Here is a 14478-nt window from a genome sequence, read left to right as displayed (position 1 = left end):
TTATAATGCCATCAAGGGCTATTTTCATCCGCTCCGCAATACAAAGATCTAATGATGTTTGTCTCTCCTCGGAGAAGACTCTCATACTTTGTACTCAGTGATGTCCATAGAGATTTACACTGGTCTGGACCACGATCAATTCCATGCTTGAACAAAGATGCCGAAATCTCTTCCCAGATTACCTTTTCCTTCTCTGCTTTAAACCTATTTTCCATATTCCCACGCTTCTTAGTTGGAGATATAACTGACAAGTCTACATTCAATGTTTCAGTGGGAACCTTGCAAAGATGTAATTTTTGGCACACTATCATCAAGGCTCCCAAGAACTTTGTGGTCTTTTCTGGATCTTTCTAACTTTAACTCTTTAGTAGTGACACCAGAAATATTTTCCCTAGCCATTACAATAACTTCTGGCCGTTTGCTACTGTACTTCCGTACCACCTTTATAAGTACTGTAGAAATGGTTCGTTCTATATGAGCAATTGGGCAATTTGGAGGGCAGCTTGCCAATGCCACATGTGCAGCTTTCTGTAGTGCTTCTAGAAGTTTCCCTTAAATATCTGTCATTTGCGCAATTTCGCAGCGCAGCCAATGCAAGGTCAGTGTTTTCGCTATGAAATCACTAAAACAGATGGCGCTGCTAAACTGCTAACGGATTCATGTGCTGCGAAAACACGCTGTCTTTAAGCTAAGCTAAAAATTTTTACAACAGACTTTTCAGTGATAACAAGAGTGAAGGCCCTCTATCATGTATCATGCTCAGCCACAGAAGCCTCAGCCAAAATCCGAAGTGGATTAGGCCTCTTTCGCCGTTTTAGTGCTTTGCTCAACCTCCTTTTCAAAATCTTTATTTTTTCTTTACCGACGTGCATGCGAGCCCAATAGTGATGTTTCATATGATGGAGCATGTCTTTGTCTCTATTGGCCTTCGCTAACAACTCCTCCAGATGTAGATTGATTTTCTCAAGCCAAAATTGCTGCTCAAAAGGTGTCAAATCGCCAGGTCTTTTCCGGGCCAACTTTCGGTCTTCACGGATTTGTCGTAGCTCTATAAGTGTGTGCTGGTCCTCTAGCTTCTTATTGCACTGCTCTAAATGTTTGATCAGACATTCTGCCTTCAGCAACTTCTCATTCAAGCTGTCAATCTCAACCTTTTACTTTTGGATGACCTCTTTCAATTCCAAGCCAAGATAGCTCCCATCCACATCACTGAGTGTAACATCAATATCATGGCCTCCTAATGGGCTCTCCTCATGCATCGGCCTCTTGCCTCTGTCCTGAACCTGTACCTGTGCTGAAGAAGAAGGCGAGACCCCTTCCATGCCATGTGGAGATAGTACTCGTCGTGTAGCTGCAAATAAGGCCCTGTGGCCTCGCTGGTATGTCACATACACTGGAGCACTGATATGCTCGGTCTCAGGAATGTCAAACTGATGCGAAGGCTCTCCCTCATCATGAACTACCTCGGGAGGTGGTTGTAGCACTGTGAAGAAGTCACGGGAGATGAAATCCTCCCAAGTGATGCCCTGCTGTGTGATCTGCTGTACCATAATGATTTTGATCAGCGCATAATGATATATACTTCTATGTTGTTGTGCTGGGGTCTTCCTCTGTACAAGATATGTCATCCTCTCTATATTGCGATACATGAAGTATGGAATGCTCATCATACGTACCCTCGTGAAATGCATCAACAAATGAATATGGTACGTATAGAGGCGCGAGAATCTGCCCTCACAACTGAAATATCGAATGATAAGCTTCATCAAGGGTGCAAACTCATCCTTTAGAAATCTGAATGGAAATACCTTGCTTAGCTGCCTTATAAACCTAGGTTTGATGTATGGCTCATAGTAGAATTTATCTAGCTGCTGTCTCTTGTTCCATTCCTCTGCTACATTTGGTATTCTGGTGGCCTGAGCAATGGTTTCTGGTGACAGAATGAAATCTACTCTGGTAAGATTTACATGGCCATCATGTAAGTGTAGAACAAATAGACGAGCTAGCTCATGATGATGCTGAATTTGTGAAATCAACTCACAATAGTGGTAGCATGACTGATAGCGAAAACAATCCATTGCAAGTGCGCAAGCATGCAATTGAACCAAAGAAGTAGGTTCCTCCCTGAGTTGCTTACCACTTTTGCGACTTTTATGAGACCTCCGTGGCACATTAATTTCTGCTGTGGAATCACTGTCATGCTCCTATTCATAAATTGAATCCGTCTCTGACATTGTGCTGAAATCAGATTGCTTGCAAACAGTTGGAGGCGATTTGGTGTGGATCCGGACGAAGGAGAAAAATTTTTTTGGCTCTGAATTTGTAGGCGTAGCGCGCTTACCCAATGCATAGCGCGCTCCCAATGTGTAGCGCACATGTAATTTTGCACAGGCCGGTGATGCCCAGTGCGTAGCGCGCCCCCAATTCATAGCGCGCCTTCTCTGTGCGTAGCGCGCACTTCTCCTTCAACTCCACAACCTTGAAACGTTTCCACTTCATCTTCAACACTCTATTTTGGTCTTGCTTTGAGAAATTTGTGAAAATGATTTGTTTTCCATGCTTTATAGTGGGTTATAAAATATCTCATTAAACCATAACCCACTTTTATAATGTTTGGCTTTTGGCACTTTATCATTTAATACAATTCTGTCTTTGATTTTTCATTCTTTCTCTGAATCTCTGACTGATGATTGTCTTGACTTTTTTGCAGGAATTTTGGCATTTGGCTTTGGAAAAAATTAGAGGCTTGCTTTGAAACCTCTTATGGTCAAACAAATACATCCATATTACAAAAACTAAATTTGATAATTTCCAATTCAAAACAGAGTTTTGAACTAAAAAATGTCTTCAAATGTTTTTGGGAATAAAAATATGAAATAGGAAACTTTCGAAACCAACCTCATGGCCTGCGAGCTTTTATCACATATATCCAAAGACTTGAAACCCTAGACTCTAGGACTAAAGACTCTTTTTAATGAAAATAATTATTTATGACTGTGATGACGTGACCTGAACTTCAGTGATTTTTTTGAGGAATTTTAATTAGCTCTGCAGGTACAAGCATGAGGAAAGACAAGACGACCAGACCCTCTCGTCAGTCAATGGCATGCCCCTAGCAAAATGCAACGAAGTGGAATGAGCGAGACACCTAATAATGTTATGCAAAAAAGCGAACATATCTCTAACGGAGGGATGTAAGGACCGACTCTAACATTGGCTCCAATGGGGATGGTAGCTCCAAAGAGGTTCCAAGAACGGTAGATCTCTGGGATAGCTAGACAGTGCCTTTCATCCATTGGGCTATGGAGTCATTATTTCAATAGACAACACAAAATATTTTGACATATTTATTGACTGAAAACTTAATTGAAGACTGATTGAGACCAAATCTGACTTAAAACTAAACTGACTAAACAAACTGACTTAAAACTAAAATCTTTCTTTAGAATTATAGCCTTCACTTCGGGCCCCAGACTGAAGAAAAGATCACAGCACACTTGTAGTGAAACTGAAATAAAATGGTATTTACAATGATAATAGAACAACAGAAAAACTCAGAAAATGTACCGCTTGAGCAGTCGACCATTGACCGGCCCTCCTGGACAATCTTCCCCGTTCATCTCCTTAAGAAGAAAAGCGTTCTAACCCCGAAATGTTGCAATATTAAAAGGACCTTTCCAAAGGTTTTCAAACTTGTCATTCTTGCCCTTTTCTTCATTTCTTGCATCCCACCTCAAAACTATCTCATCCAGCTGAAATTTATCTATTTTAGCTTTTCTGTCATAGATCTTCTTTATGCGTTCCTGTAACTTGAATGTGTTTTGAAAGATTTCCGTGTTTGCTGTAAATGAATCATCTGACTAAGTCTTCGCTGTATAGGATCCTCCTCGCTGCCTGCTTCTTGAAGCAATTTGACTACCGAGACAGCCAGAGATGAAGGAAACATTGTGTCCACTCCATACACCAACTCGAAAGGAGACATTCCAATAGATTTCTTTTGACTCACTCGATCTGCCCAAAGAGCATGTACCAGCTTCTTATGCCAACTTTTCTTGTTCATTTCCAACATTTTCTTGATGATATTAACCAAAGATTTATTGGAAGACTCCGCCAATCAATTGCCTTGCGGATGATAGGCAGTTGAGTGCCCCAAAGTAATATGATATTTACTACAAAACTTAACCATCCTTTTTGACTTGAAAGTTGCTGCATTATCAGTTATTAACTTATTCGGGCAACCAAAACGAGACAAAATATTATTCTCAAGGAATGAAACTATTACCGTATCCATAGCTTGCCTGGTGGGAATTGCTTCAATCCATTTCGTGAAGTAATCCGTTCCGTGATGATCCAGCTATGCTGACCTGAAGAAGAAGGATAAATTTCACCAATAAAATCTAACCCCCACTACTAAAAAGGAGCTACTCACCTCAATGGGTTTAAGCGGCAAGGGCTGTAATTTTTGTTTCCCTTCAAAAAGCTGGCAATTATGACAGCTCTTGACAGCCTTAAACACATCAGCAAACAATGTTGGCCAATAGTATCCAGCCCTCAAAAATTTATTTGCTGTTGTTTTCCAAAAAAGGTGACCGCCACAATCCCCTTTATGGAAATCTTCTATGACCTGCTTCGCTTCTTCTTCCACCAAACAATTTAGCAAAACGCCACTGGGATCTTTCCAATAAAGTGTAGAATTTAAAACACAAAATTTTGCAGCCTTCAACTTAATAGTTCTCGCTTTGTTTCTAGCCATACCAGGTGGTGCAGACAAATTTTGAAGTACATATATGATATCTGAATACCATGGAGAAAGAACAAACATTTCTGATACCTAAAGCGAAGAACTTTCCTCATTTTCATCAGACAAGGCAGCGATCAGATTTATGTCTAAGATGTGTAAATTTGATTCAACCATCAATTTCGCCAATCCCTGACCTTTAACAAGCTTTGTGGGCCTTATCTCCACATCATAGTCCAGCAAAGCTACTATCCATTTGCCACGTCTTCCCTCTGGGTCGGTCTGAACCAAAACATTTTTGACGGCAGCGTTAGGAACATAAGCTAAAATATGAGAATGCAGAATGCACACACGGAAATCTTTTAGTGCTTTTACAAGTGCAAGGGCTTGTTTCTCGATAATGTTGTATTTCAAAGCAACATATCTTATGATCAGGCTGAAGAAATCAATGGGTCTCTCATGCTCATCTTTTTTCTGCATTAACACAACTGCCATTGTATGCTCCGAAGCAAAAGAAAACAATATAAAATCCTGAGTATGATCCGGGCTGATTAGAACCGGAGCTGAAGAAAGAACCAATTTAACTAAATTGAAAGATTTCACAGCCTCTTCCATCCATGACACTTGGCTATCCTTCTTAAGCATGTTTGTAATCTCCCTAAGATGCTCAACAATATTAGGAATAAAATGACACAAAAAATTCATCTTACCATTGAACAATTGAATTTCTTTCTTATTCCGGGGCAAGCCAATTTTCTGAATTTCTTCCACACGTGCTGGATCGATACGGATGCCATCCTTTGAGATAATGTGCCCAAGTAGTTTGCCTTCATCCATGGCAAATGAGCGACACACCATATTTTCTGCACTTTTCAAAGACAATTTTCAAATGAAGCAAGTGTTCATCATCTGATTTGGGAAACACGGTCAAATCATCAAGGTACACCACTAAGAAGACATCCTTCTCATTTGCGAAAGCCAAGTCCATTGCCCACTGAAAAGTAGCGCGCACATTCTTCAAACCGAAAGGCATTTTTGCATAATGAAAGGTTCCCCACGAAGTGGTGAACGCTGTTTTGTCTCAATCATCTTCATGGACTAAAATTTGGTTATATCCAGAATAACCATCGAGTAGTGACATGTGTGATGCTCCAACTACTCACTGTAGTATGTGATCCATTTTGGGCAGCGGATAATTATCCTTCAATGAAACTTTGTTGAGATTTCGGAAATCAATGCACAAACGAATCTCACCGGTCTTCTTTCGCACAGGCACCAAATTAGATATCCAATCAGAAAAGCGGATGGGAACAATAATTCCTGATTTGTACAGCCTATTTATCTCCTTCTCAATTGATGGCAGCAATTTTGGATTAAGCCTTCTTAACTTTTGTCTGAAAGGTTTTTGATTAGGCTTAATAGGAATGGTATGCTGAATTATATTTGTATCATATGTCTTCAAATCAGAATAGTCCCAAGCAAACACATTGGAAAAAGATGACAACAAGCTGATATATTTGGCCTTTACCTTAGGTGGCAATGTTTTGGAGAGCTTTACCATCTTCGGATGCTCGGCTGTTCCAAGATTCACGTCTTCAACTCCCTTTTCTGTTGGCTGCAATGTCGGTTTGCAGGCTACGTCATCATGATCAAAGAGCTCCTCTAAAGGTATCAAGCCTTTAGGAATTACATTGTCCTTAAGCTGCAACACTTCCATTTGATTTATCTGGACCTCATCTTTACCATCATCATGCTCTACATCCATTGAAGTATCCTTGAACTTACCTTTGTTTTGCAGAAAATCATTAATCTCCTCATCATCTTGAAAAACTTGCCAATGTCTCTGATTGTTCGGGACAGTTGGGCGGTGCTTCACATGGATTTCAAATTTATTGCTTGAGTTCATAGGAATCTTCAAATTGCTGGCTGCCTTAGCAAGTGCATCTGCAATGCTATTTTGAATACGAGGCACACACGTCAATGTATAATCTGAAAACACCTTCAGGATATCTAGAACAGCGTTCCGGTATGCCCGCATCCGAGGATGTTTTGTTTGATATTCGCCTTTAACTTGCTTAATCACCAACTCGGAGTCGCCATATACTGCAATCCTCTTAGCATTCAGCTTTCTTAGAATTTTCAGGCCAGCGATCAAAGCTTCATACTCAGCTTCATTGTTCGAACAATCAAAAGCAAGCTTGTAAGAACATACCCACACATTACTAGGCACTTTGTCTGAGGCGGAAAAAGGACTACGTACCCAAATACCAATTCCAACACCATCATTGCCCACTGCTCCATCAAAATCCATGGTCCACAAACCATCTTCCTCTTCTGCCAAGTGCTGAAATGTTGTTTGCTGTAATTTTTCTGCTTGCTGTCCATTACCTCCAGCTGATTGTTCAATGGTGTTTTGCTGTTCTTGTCGTTCTTTCTTCAAAACTTCTCTGAAATTCTCTGCTATTTCTGGAATATCATCTGCTACAACTAACTGACTATCAAAATCATTGAAACTATCTGAATACAAAACAAAAGACTCTAGATCTGTATGTACATAATTAACCGGATGATTAATTGGTTTCTCCTTGCTGGTGATCATGTATTTCATTTTCTGTTCCCGGTACAACTTTCTCATTTGGCCAAACACGAGAATCGTTGCATAGGAGAAATCAAGTTGTATTGTTCCTTGCAATTTTGCTCCCCAAGATCTAGAAAGGAGCATACCAAAGCGGGGAGGAATGTCAGCCACGACAACATCCATCAAGACATTCTTTGTGGGGATCTGATCCAAACTTACAACCAAGTCTTTAATAAGCCCAATACATCTCACCCTGCTAGAATCAAATGAATAAAGATCATGATATTTCCTATTGATGTCCAAACCCAAATTTTCCATGATAGCTTTCGGCATAAGATTGTGGGAGGCGCCGGTATCAAACATAGCATTATGCAACACAAACTCATGCACTCTCAAACTGATATAAAAATGAGGTACTTTAGACTCACCACTCAATGCTAGTCCAAAAATCAATTTCGGTTGATCATCCTCCACACTCACCATATCAGACATTGGGTCAAAATTCAAAATTTTGGAGACTTGACCTCTATAGCTGCTGTTTTTCATGAGCTCAGTCAAAGGAATGGATACCTTCAATTTAGAAATTTCATTTTCTAAACTAAAAGTAGAAGTCTTTTCTACCTCTTTGGCTGGAACATCTTTCTTTTTAGGTTTATCCTTTGATACAATGGGCTGATTTACCTTTTCATTTGCTGGTGGAGGCTTGCTAGTCATAGGATCAACACTCTCTTTTCCTTTCTTTGGGGCAACTGGTGTTTCATCTTTAGATGCTGGAACTTCCTTTCTTTTTTGGACTAGATTGATGGGAACATTTCTGTTTCTAAGTGAATACTGACGCTGCTGGGTGGAAAAAGCATGCATATAACCTCTCTGATACTCATCCGACTCTTCGTCAAGGGGTGTATTGTTTGCCAAGATAAAATCTGCATCATGCTGTACTGCTGAACTTACTGCATTTTCATCATCTTCAGTGATAAATGTGGGCATATCATCAGGAGTAAAGAAGTGATTTTCTTCCCCAACTACATTATCTTCATCATCTGATTCTTGACCAACAAAATTCTGCTGAAGAGGTGTCTTTACTTGCTACTGTTGTGCTGCCGTTTCTTGTGCTCGCTGCTCACGCTATTTGATCCTAAATTGAGGCTGCTGTTGGCCACGAAAATTAGGATTCCGAATCTGCAATTCAAGCTTATCAAGAGCTAACCTTTCAATCATCTTTTCTACCTTGTGGAGAACTTGGTCTAATGTGGAGGCTTCTTCTTTTATTGAGACTTTCTTCTCGGCTTTCATTCTAGCTCTCTTATCATTCAAATTTGCCTCAACACTAACGGAAATTTTCTGCATTTCTCCTAAGGTAGGTGGATCTCTCTCCCTTAATTGATAAGCCATGTCCATATCAAAACCATCCGGGAACTTAAAAAATGCTGATTTTCTAGTTGGTTTTAAATCATCTGGAATTGCATTATACACTGCGTTAAATCTAATGCAATAGTCTTGAATGAACTCTCCAGCATTTCGTTTGATCTTAGTGTATTCAGATTTGATTTGCAGTGGATCTTTCTTTACTTCCCAACGTTCCAGAAACTGTCTCTTCAGATATTCTAATGTAGGAACACTTCTGGCCGGCAAAGCTCTGAACCATTTCCTTACCTCTCCACCAAAAGTCTACACGAATAACCTCATAGTCACATTCTCTTCATCAATCTCATGGAGATCGAAGAAATCCGACATTTTGTCGACATGTTGCTGAGCTGTGATACTCTGAGGTGTGCCATCGAACAAAGGAATTTTACTTTGATAATCTGCGGGCATGTCATTCAAAACTTGAGGTAGAGCGAGAGGTGCAAACCGAGCGGCCATTGCCCTTGGCGGATTTGGTCTGGGGGTTGTTGGAGGAGTGGGTGTAACTGAAGTATGAGGAGTATGAGGAGGTGTATGCGGAGGAGAAGCAACGTGGGATGAAGAAGGGGAATTTACTGCAGACTTTTGATATGTGATTATAGGTTGTAGGGGAATAGTGGGAATGAAAGGCGGTTCGGTGGGAACTTTCGAGGCGGAAGCCGTGATAGAAGATCCAATATTTGCAGATGCAGCTTCTAGGAAATCAGCAAGATTTGCAGCCTGAATGTTTCTCTGAAGGTGCCTCAAGATAAAATTTTCAATTAATTTATTGTTTCTTTCAATTTCAAGGGCTGCAGCAAAGTCAGGATTTGGAACTAGAGAATCAAGTGCACTTTCAGATTTAGTTTTAAACAGCGACAATTCAAACTTCTCGTCAAAATCAAGTTCTTCAAGATACTTAAAAATTGCAGGACATGAATGAGATTTAAACACGGGAGTCACAGAGCTCTCTTGACGAAGGAGTCTCGGAATCAAATTGGGATTTTCGTAAACAGGAGGAGGATTAGGATCTGGATTAGCTCTGGTATATCTCTTTGAAGCCAGCGTGTTATTTTCAAGAAATCAAAGGAACATAAACAACTTTTTCAGCCTGTTAAACTCTAAGCTTATCATCCAGAAGCTTAGAATTTGCAGATGTACTGGGGTGTTTCAAGTGTCACGATTACAAGCTAGACCGGAGATTGACTGAAGTAGCGTTTATCTACTTGCGCTAATGCAAAGCAAAAGCGTTTCGAAGGCTACCTGGCTAATCTTCAGGCTCCGTCTGTAGCTTATAAAAGAAATGACATCAACAAGCAAACCATTTTCTCCCCAGTATGGTCGCCACTATGTTAGCGCTGGAATCTGCCTTAGGCTGAGGGAAGGCGAGACTCAAGGCCACATCAAACCAAGCTCAGCCTCGTAGCTAGCCCTACGAGGACAGGAGAGGGCTCTCTCCAGGTCTATCTCAGCAAAAAGTCTTCAAAGGAACTGAGATGACTTGTAATGGATATTGATTTTAGGCTAGTAAATGGATAGGTAGGTTTGATTTAAAATTTTTGGGGTTTTGTTGGAAAAAAAAAGGAAAAAACAAATTTGGGCTCGGGGATGAGACTAGATCTTTGCAGAATTCGAGTTGGGGCAAGGTAGGTAATAGCTTTAATGCTTGTAAGAAGAGCTTCGGCGTAAATCACATAAAGAGAGATCTTTGTCGACGCATTTCGAGCCAGCAAGTGTGGCTCATCGTCAGGACAAGTTGAAGAAACAGATCCAGCTTTGCAAGTTAAATAGTCTGAGCAGGGCCTCCAACAGCTATCTAGATCAACGGCTAGATTTGACCAAGGGACAGTCAAAAAGTCAAATGGATTATTTAGAGGGTTACATTATTAATTTAATAATTAAAAATTATTATTAAATGGGAAATAGTTATAATGGAGACCTAATATTTTATACCTAAGGTAAAAGTAAGAGGATAGTAAAATAAATAAAAATAAAAATAAGCAATTAAATAAATAATAATAAATATTCGTTAGTAGATAAATAGATTAAAATAATAAAAACATAAATAAAAATGAAAATAATATAAAAGTTAGTTACGAAAAATTATCTAGAAATAACAATAATAATATAATTAAATAAATTAAGATATAAAATAATATAAATTAGTCATGAAAGAAATAGTAAAATATATATTTGTTAATAACTATATGAAATAATAACAATATATAAAGGCTAGTTACGGACATCAAAAAATAAAAATAAATAAATAATAATAATAATAATAATAATAATAATAATATGTATACGTTAATAGAAAATAATAATAATAATAATAATATGTATACGTTAATAGATAAATAAAATAAATAACTTATATATATAAAAATACTAATAATAAAACTAAGTAAATATATATATTTGTTAATAATATAAGTACCAATATCAAATGGGAAAAAGGGGGGGGGACGACTAAATTATACTGATATTATTAATATATTTGTTAATAGATAAAAAATATACATAAAGATCATATAAAATAGATAAAAATAAAAATAATAATGAGTCAATAAAAAACTGATAAGAATATGAAAACCAATATCAACTCGGCAAAGGCGGGAAAGGAACGATACAACTCAGAAGGAGAAGGACCGGAAAGAGTCCAGAGCAAGAAGGATAAACCAAAGGAGACAGGAAGGCTCCAGGGGAACGATGAAAGCGAAAAAGATGAAGGGGGGGGGGGCGAACTAAGATGAAAGGGCAGGGATCCAACACCTACTGATCTTCCAGCCGTCATCTCTATTGAGATTGTTAGGTCTTCTTTCAATCTCAATAGCTTCCCTGAGTTTACGATGATGGAACTGGGCAACCTTGGCAACCACCTTAGCCTCCTCAATACAAACATGATGCTTGGTCTTCACCACATGCTCTGCTAACGCTGAAGACTTGGTTCTCCCATGTCTTAGGTCAGCTGCATGTTCTTGATCCTCTGATGGATGGAGCGCCCCGTTTCCCCGATGTAGGGGGTCCCACAAGAACAAGGGATCAAGTAGACACCCTTCATGTCCTTGGGGTCAACGGGATATTTCACAGATCGGAGGGAATTATGAATCGTGTTGAGGGGTCTAAAAGAAGAGGGAATATCATACCTCTTAAGTATTCGAGCAATCTTGTCTGTGGTTCCTTGGACATAGGGAAGGTGGACCCCTATTCGACGTTCCTTAGGTTCTTTTTTAATAGCTGCATTCCTAGATGCTTTAAGGAAAGCCTTCTGACCTAGGCGTCTACTATATCCATTCTCCACAAAGACATCAAGGAGATGGGATCTCTCCTTATCAAAGCTCTCATTATCAGAAATCCTGAGGGCTCGAGTAGCGAGGGTGTTAAGGACACCTATCTTCTGAGCAGGGAAATGATGGGAATCGGCATGCAGATACTGCTCAGTATGCATTTTCTTTCGGAACACAGAGTGGGAGAGATAGCCGTCCTTATTCCTCGAAATAAGAATATCTAGGAAAGGGAGGCAACCATGGAGAAAGAAGTCGATGGTTGCCTCCCTTTCCTAGATATTCTTATTTCGAGGAATAAGGACGGCTATCTCTTCCACTCTGTGTTCTGGAAGAAAATGCATACTGAGCAGTATCTGCATGCCGATTCCCATCATTTCCCTGCTCAGAAGATAGGTGTCCTTAACACCCTTGCTACTCGAGCCCTCAGGATTTCTGATAATGAGAGCTTTGATAAGGAGAGATCCCATCTCCTTGATGTCTTTGTGGAGAATGGATATAGTAGACGCCTAGGTTAGAAGGCTTTCCTTAAAGCATCTAGGAATGCAACTATTAAAAAAGAACCTAAGGAACACCGAATAGGGGTCCACCTTCCCTATGTCCAAAGAACCACAAACAAGATTGCTCGAATCCTTAAGAGGTATGATATTCCCTCTTCTTTTAGACCCCTCAACACGATTCGTAATTCCCTCCGATCTGTGAAAGATCCCGTTGACCCCAAGGACATGAAGGGTGTCTACTTGATCCCTTGTTCTTGTGGGACCCCCTACATCGGGGAAACGGGGCGCTCCATCCATCAAAGGATCAACGAACATGCAGCTGACCTAAGACATGGGAGAACCAAGTCTTCAGCGTTAGCAGAGCATGTGGTGAAGACCAAGCATCATGTTTGTATTTAGGAGGCTAAGGTGGTTGCCAAGGTTGCCCAGTTCCATCATCTTAAACTCAGGGAAGCAAACTCAGGGAAGCTATTGAGATTAAAAGAAGACCTAACAATCTCAATAGAGATGACGGCTGGAAGATCAGTAGGTGTTGGATCCCTGCCCTTTCATCTTAGTTCGCCCCCCCCTTCATCTTTTTCGCTTTCATCGTTCCCCTGGAGCCTTCCTGTCTCCTTTGGTTTATCCTTCTTGCTCTGGACTCTTTCCGGTCCTTCTCCTTCTGAGTTGTATCGTTCCTTTCCCGCCTTTGCCGAGTTGATATTGGTTTTCATATTCTTATCAGTTTTTTATTGACTCATTATTATTTTTATTTTTATCTATTTTATATGATCTTTATGTATATTTTTTATCTATTAACAAATATATTAATAATATCAGTATTATTTAGTCGTCCCCCCCCCCCCCCCCCCCCCCCCTTTTTCCCATTTGATATTGGTACTTATATTATTAACAAATATATATTTACTTAGTTTTATTATTAGTATTTATATATATATAAGTTATTTATTTTATTTATCTATTAACGTATACATATTATTATTATTATTATTTTTTTTTTTTTCTATTAACGTATACATATTATTATTATTATTATTATTTTTTTGATGTCCGTAACTAGCCTTTATATATTGTTATTATTTCATATAGTTATTAACGAATATATATTTTACTATTTCTTTCATGACTAATTTATATTATTTTATATCTTAATTTATTTAATTATATTATTATTGTTATTTCTAGCTAATTTTTCGTAACTAAATTTTATATTATTTTCATTTTTATTTATGTTTTTATTATTTTAATCTATTTACCTACTAACGAATATTTATTATTATTTATTTAATTGCTTATTTTTATTATTATTTATTTTATTATCCTCTTACTTTTACCTTAGGTATAAAATATTAGGTCTCCATTATAACTATTTCCCATTTAATAATAATTTTTAATTATTAAATTAATAATGTAACCCTCTAAATAATCCATTTGACTTTTTGACTCTCCCTTGGTCAAATCTAGCCGTTGATCTAGATAGCTGTTGGAGGCCCTACTCAGACTATTTAACTTGCAAAGCTCGATCTGTTTCTTCAACTTGTCCTGACGATGAGCCACACTTGCTGGCTCGAAACGCGTCGACAAAGATCTCCCTTTATGTGATTTATGCCGAAGCTCTTCTTACAACTATTATGGATCACCGAAGTCTCAATTTAACAGCTTTAATGCTTTTTGATCATATGTATGGATGGATCAGAATGACAAGGAGCTGAAAAGGGCAAGGGGAAACAAGAATCCTCTCCAGACTGATGAAAACATATAAAACTAAACAAATTTAAAGGCAGAGCACTGAAATCAATGGATTCAACCTCACTTACTAATTCATTTAGTTTCGGAAGCAAAAGAAGGGAATGGCATACATTAAAACATTAAAGAACTTACAAATAACTGAGAGAACACACCATCAAAACTGAAAACCACATGAATCCCAACAGGTGCTGCAAAACCTCTGATCTTTCCTTAGCCAAAATGCAGAAGATATGTACAATAGTGTGC

At 38.8% G+C, this 14478-nt stretch overlaps 1 pseudogene; it reads right to left on the bottom strand.

Annotated features, from left to right (window-relative positions):
- LOC149173173 (dolichyl-diphosphooligosaccharide--protein glycosyltransferase subunit 1B-like) overlaps positions 1-14478 on the bottom strand; it is a 165811-nt pseudogene that overhangs the window by 1700 nt on the left and 149633 nt on the right.

The sequence above is a fragment of the Pinus tabuliformis genome, chromosome 4_2, assembly GCF_031772625.1.
Source record: "Pinus tabuliformis cultivar Carrire ecotype Pingquan chromosome 4_2, CPIR1, whole genome shotgun sequence".
Lineage (NCBI taxonomy): Eukaryota > Viridiplantae > Streptophyta > Pinopsida > Pinales > Pinaceae > Pinus > Pinus tabuliformis.
Note: the sequence above shows the minus strand (reverse complement) of the source record. Positions and strands in the feature narration are given on the sequence as shown.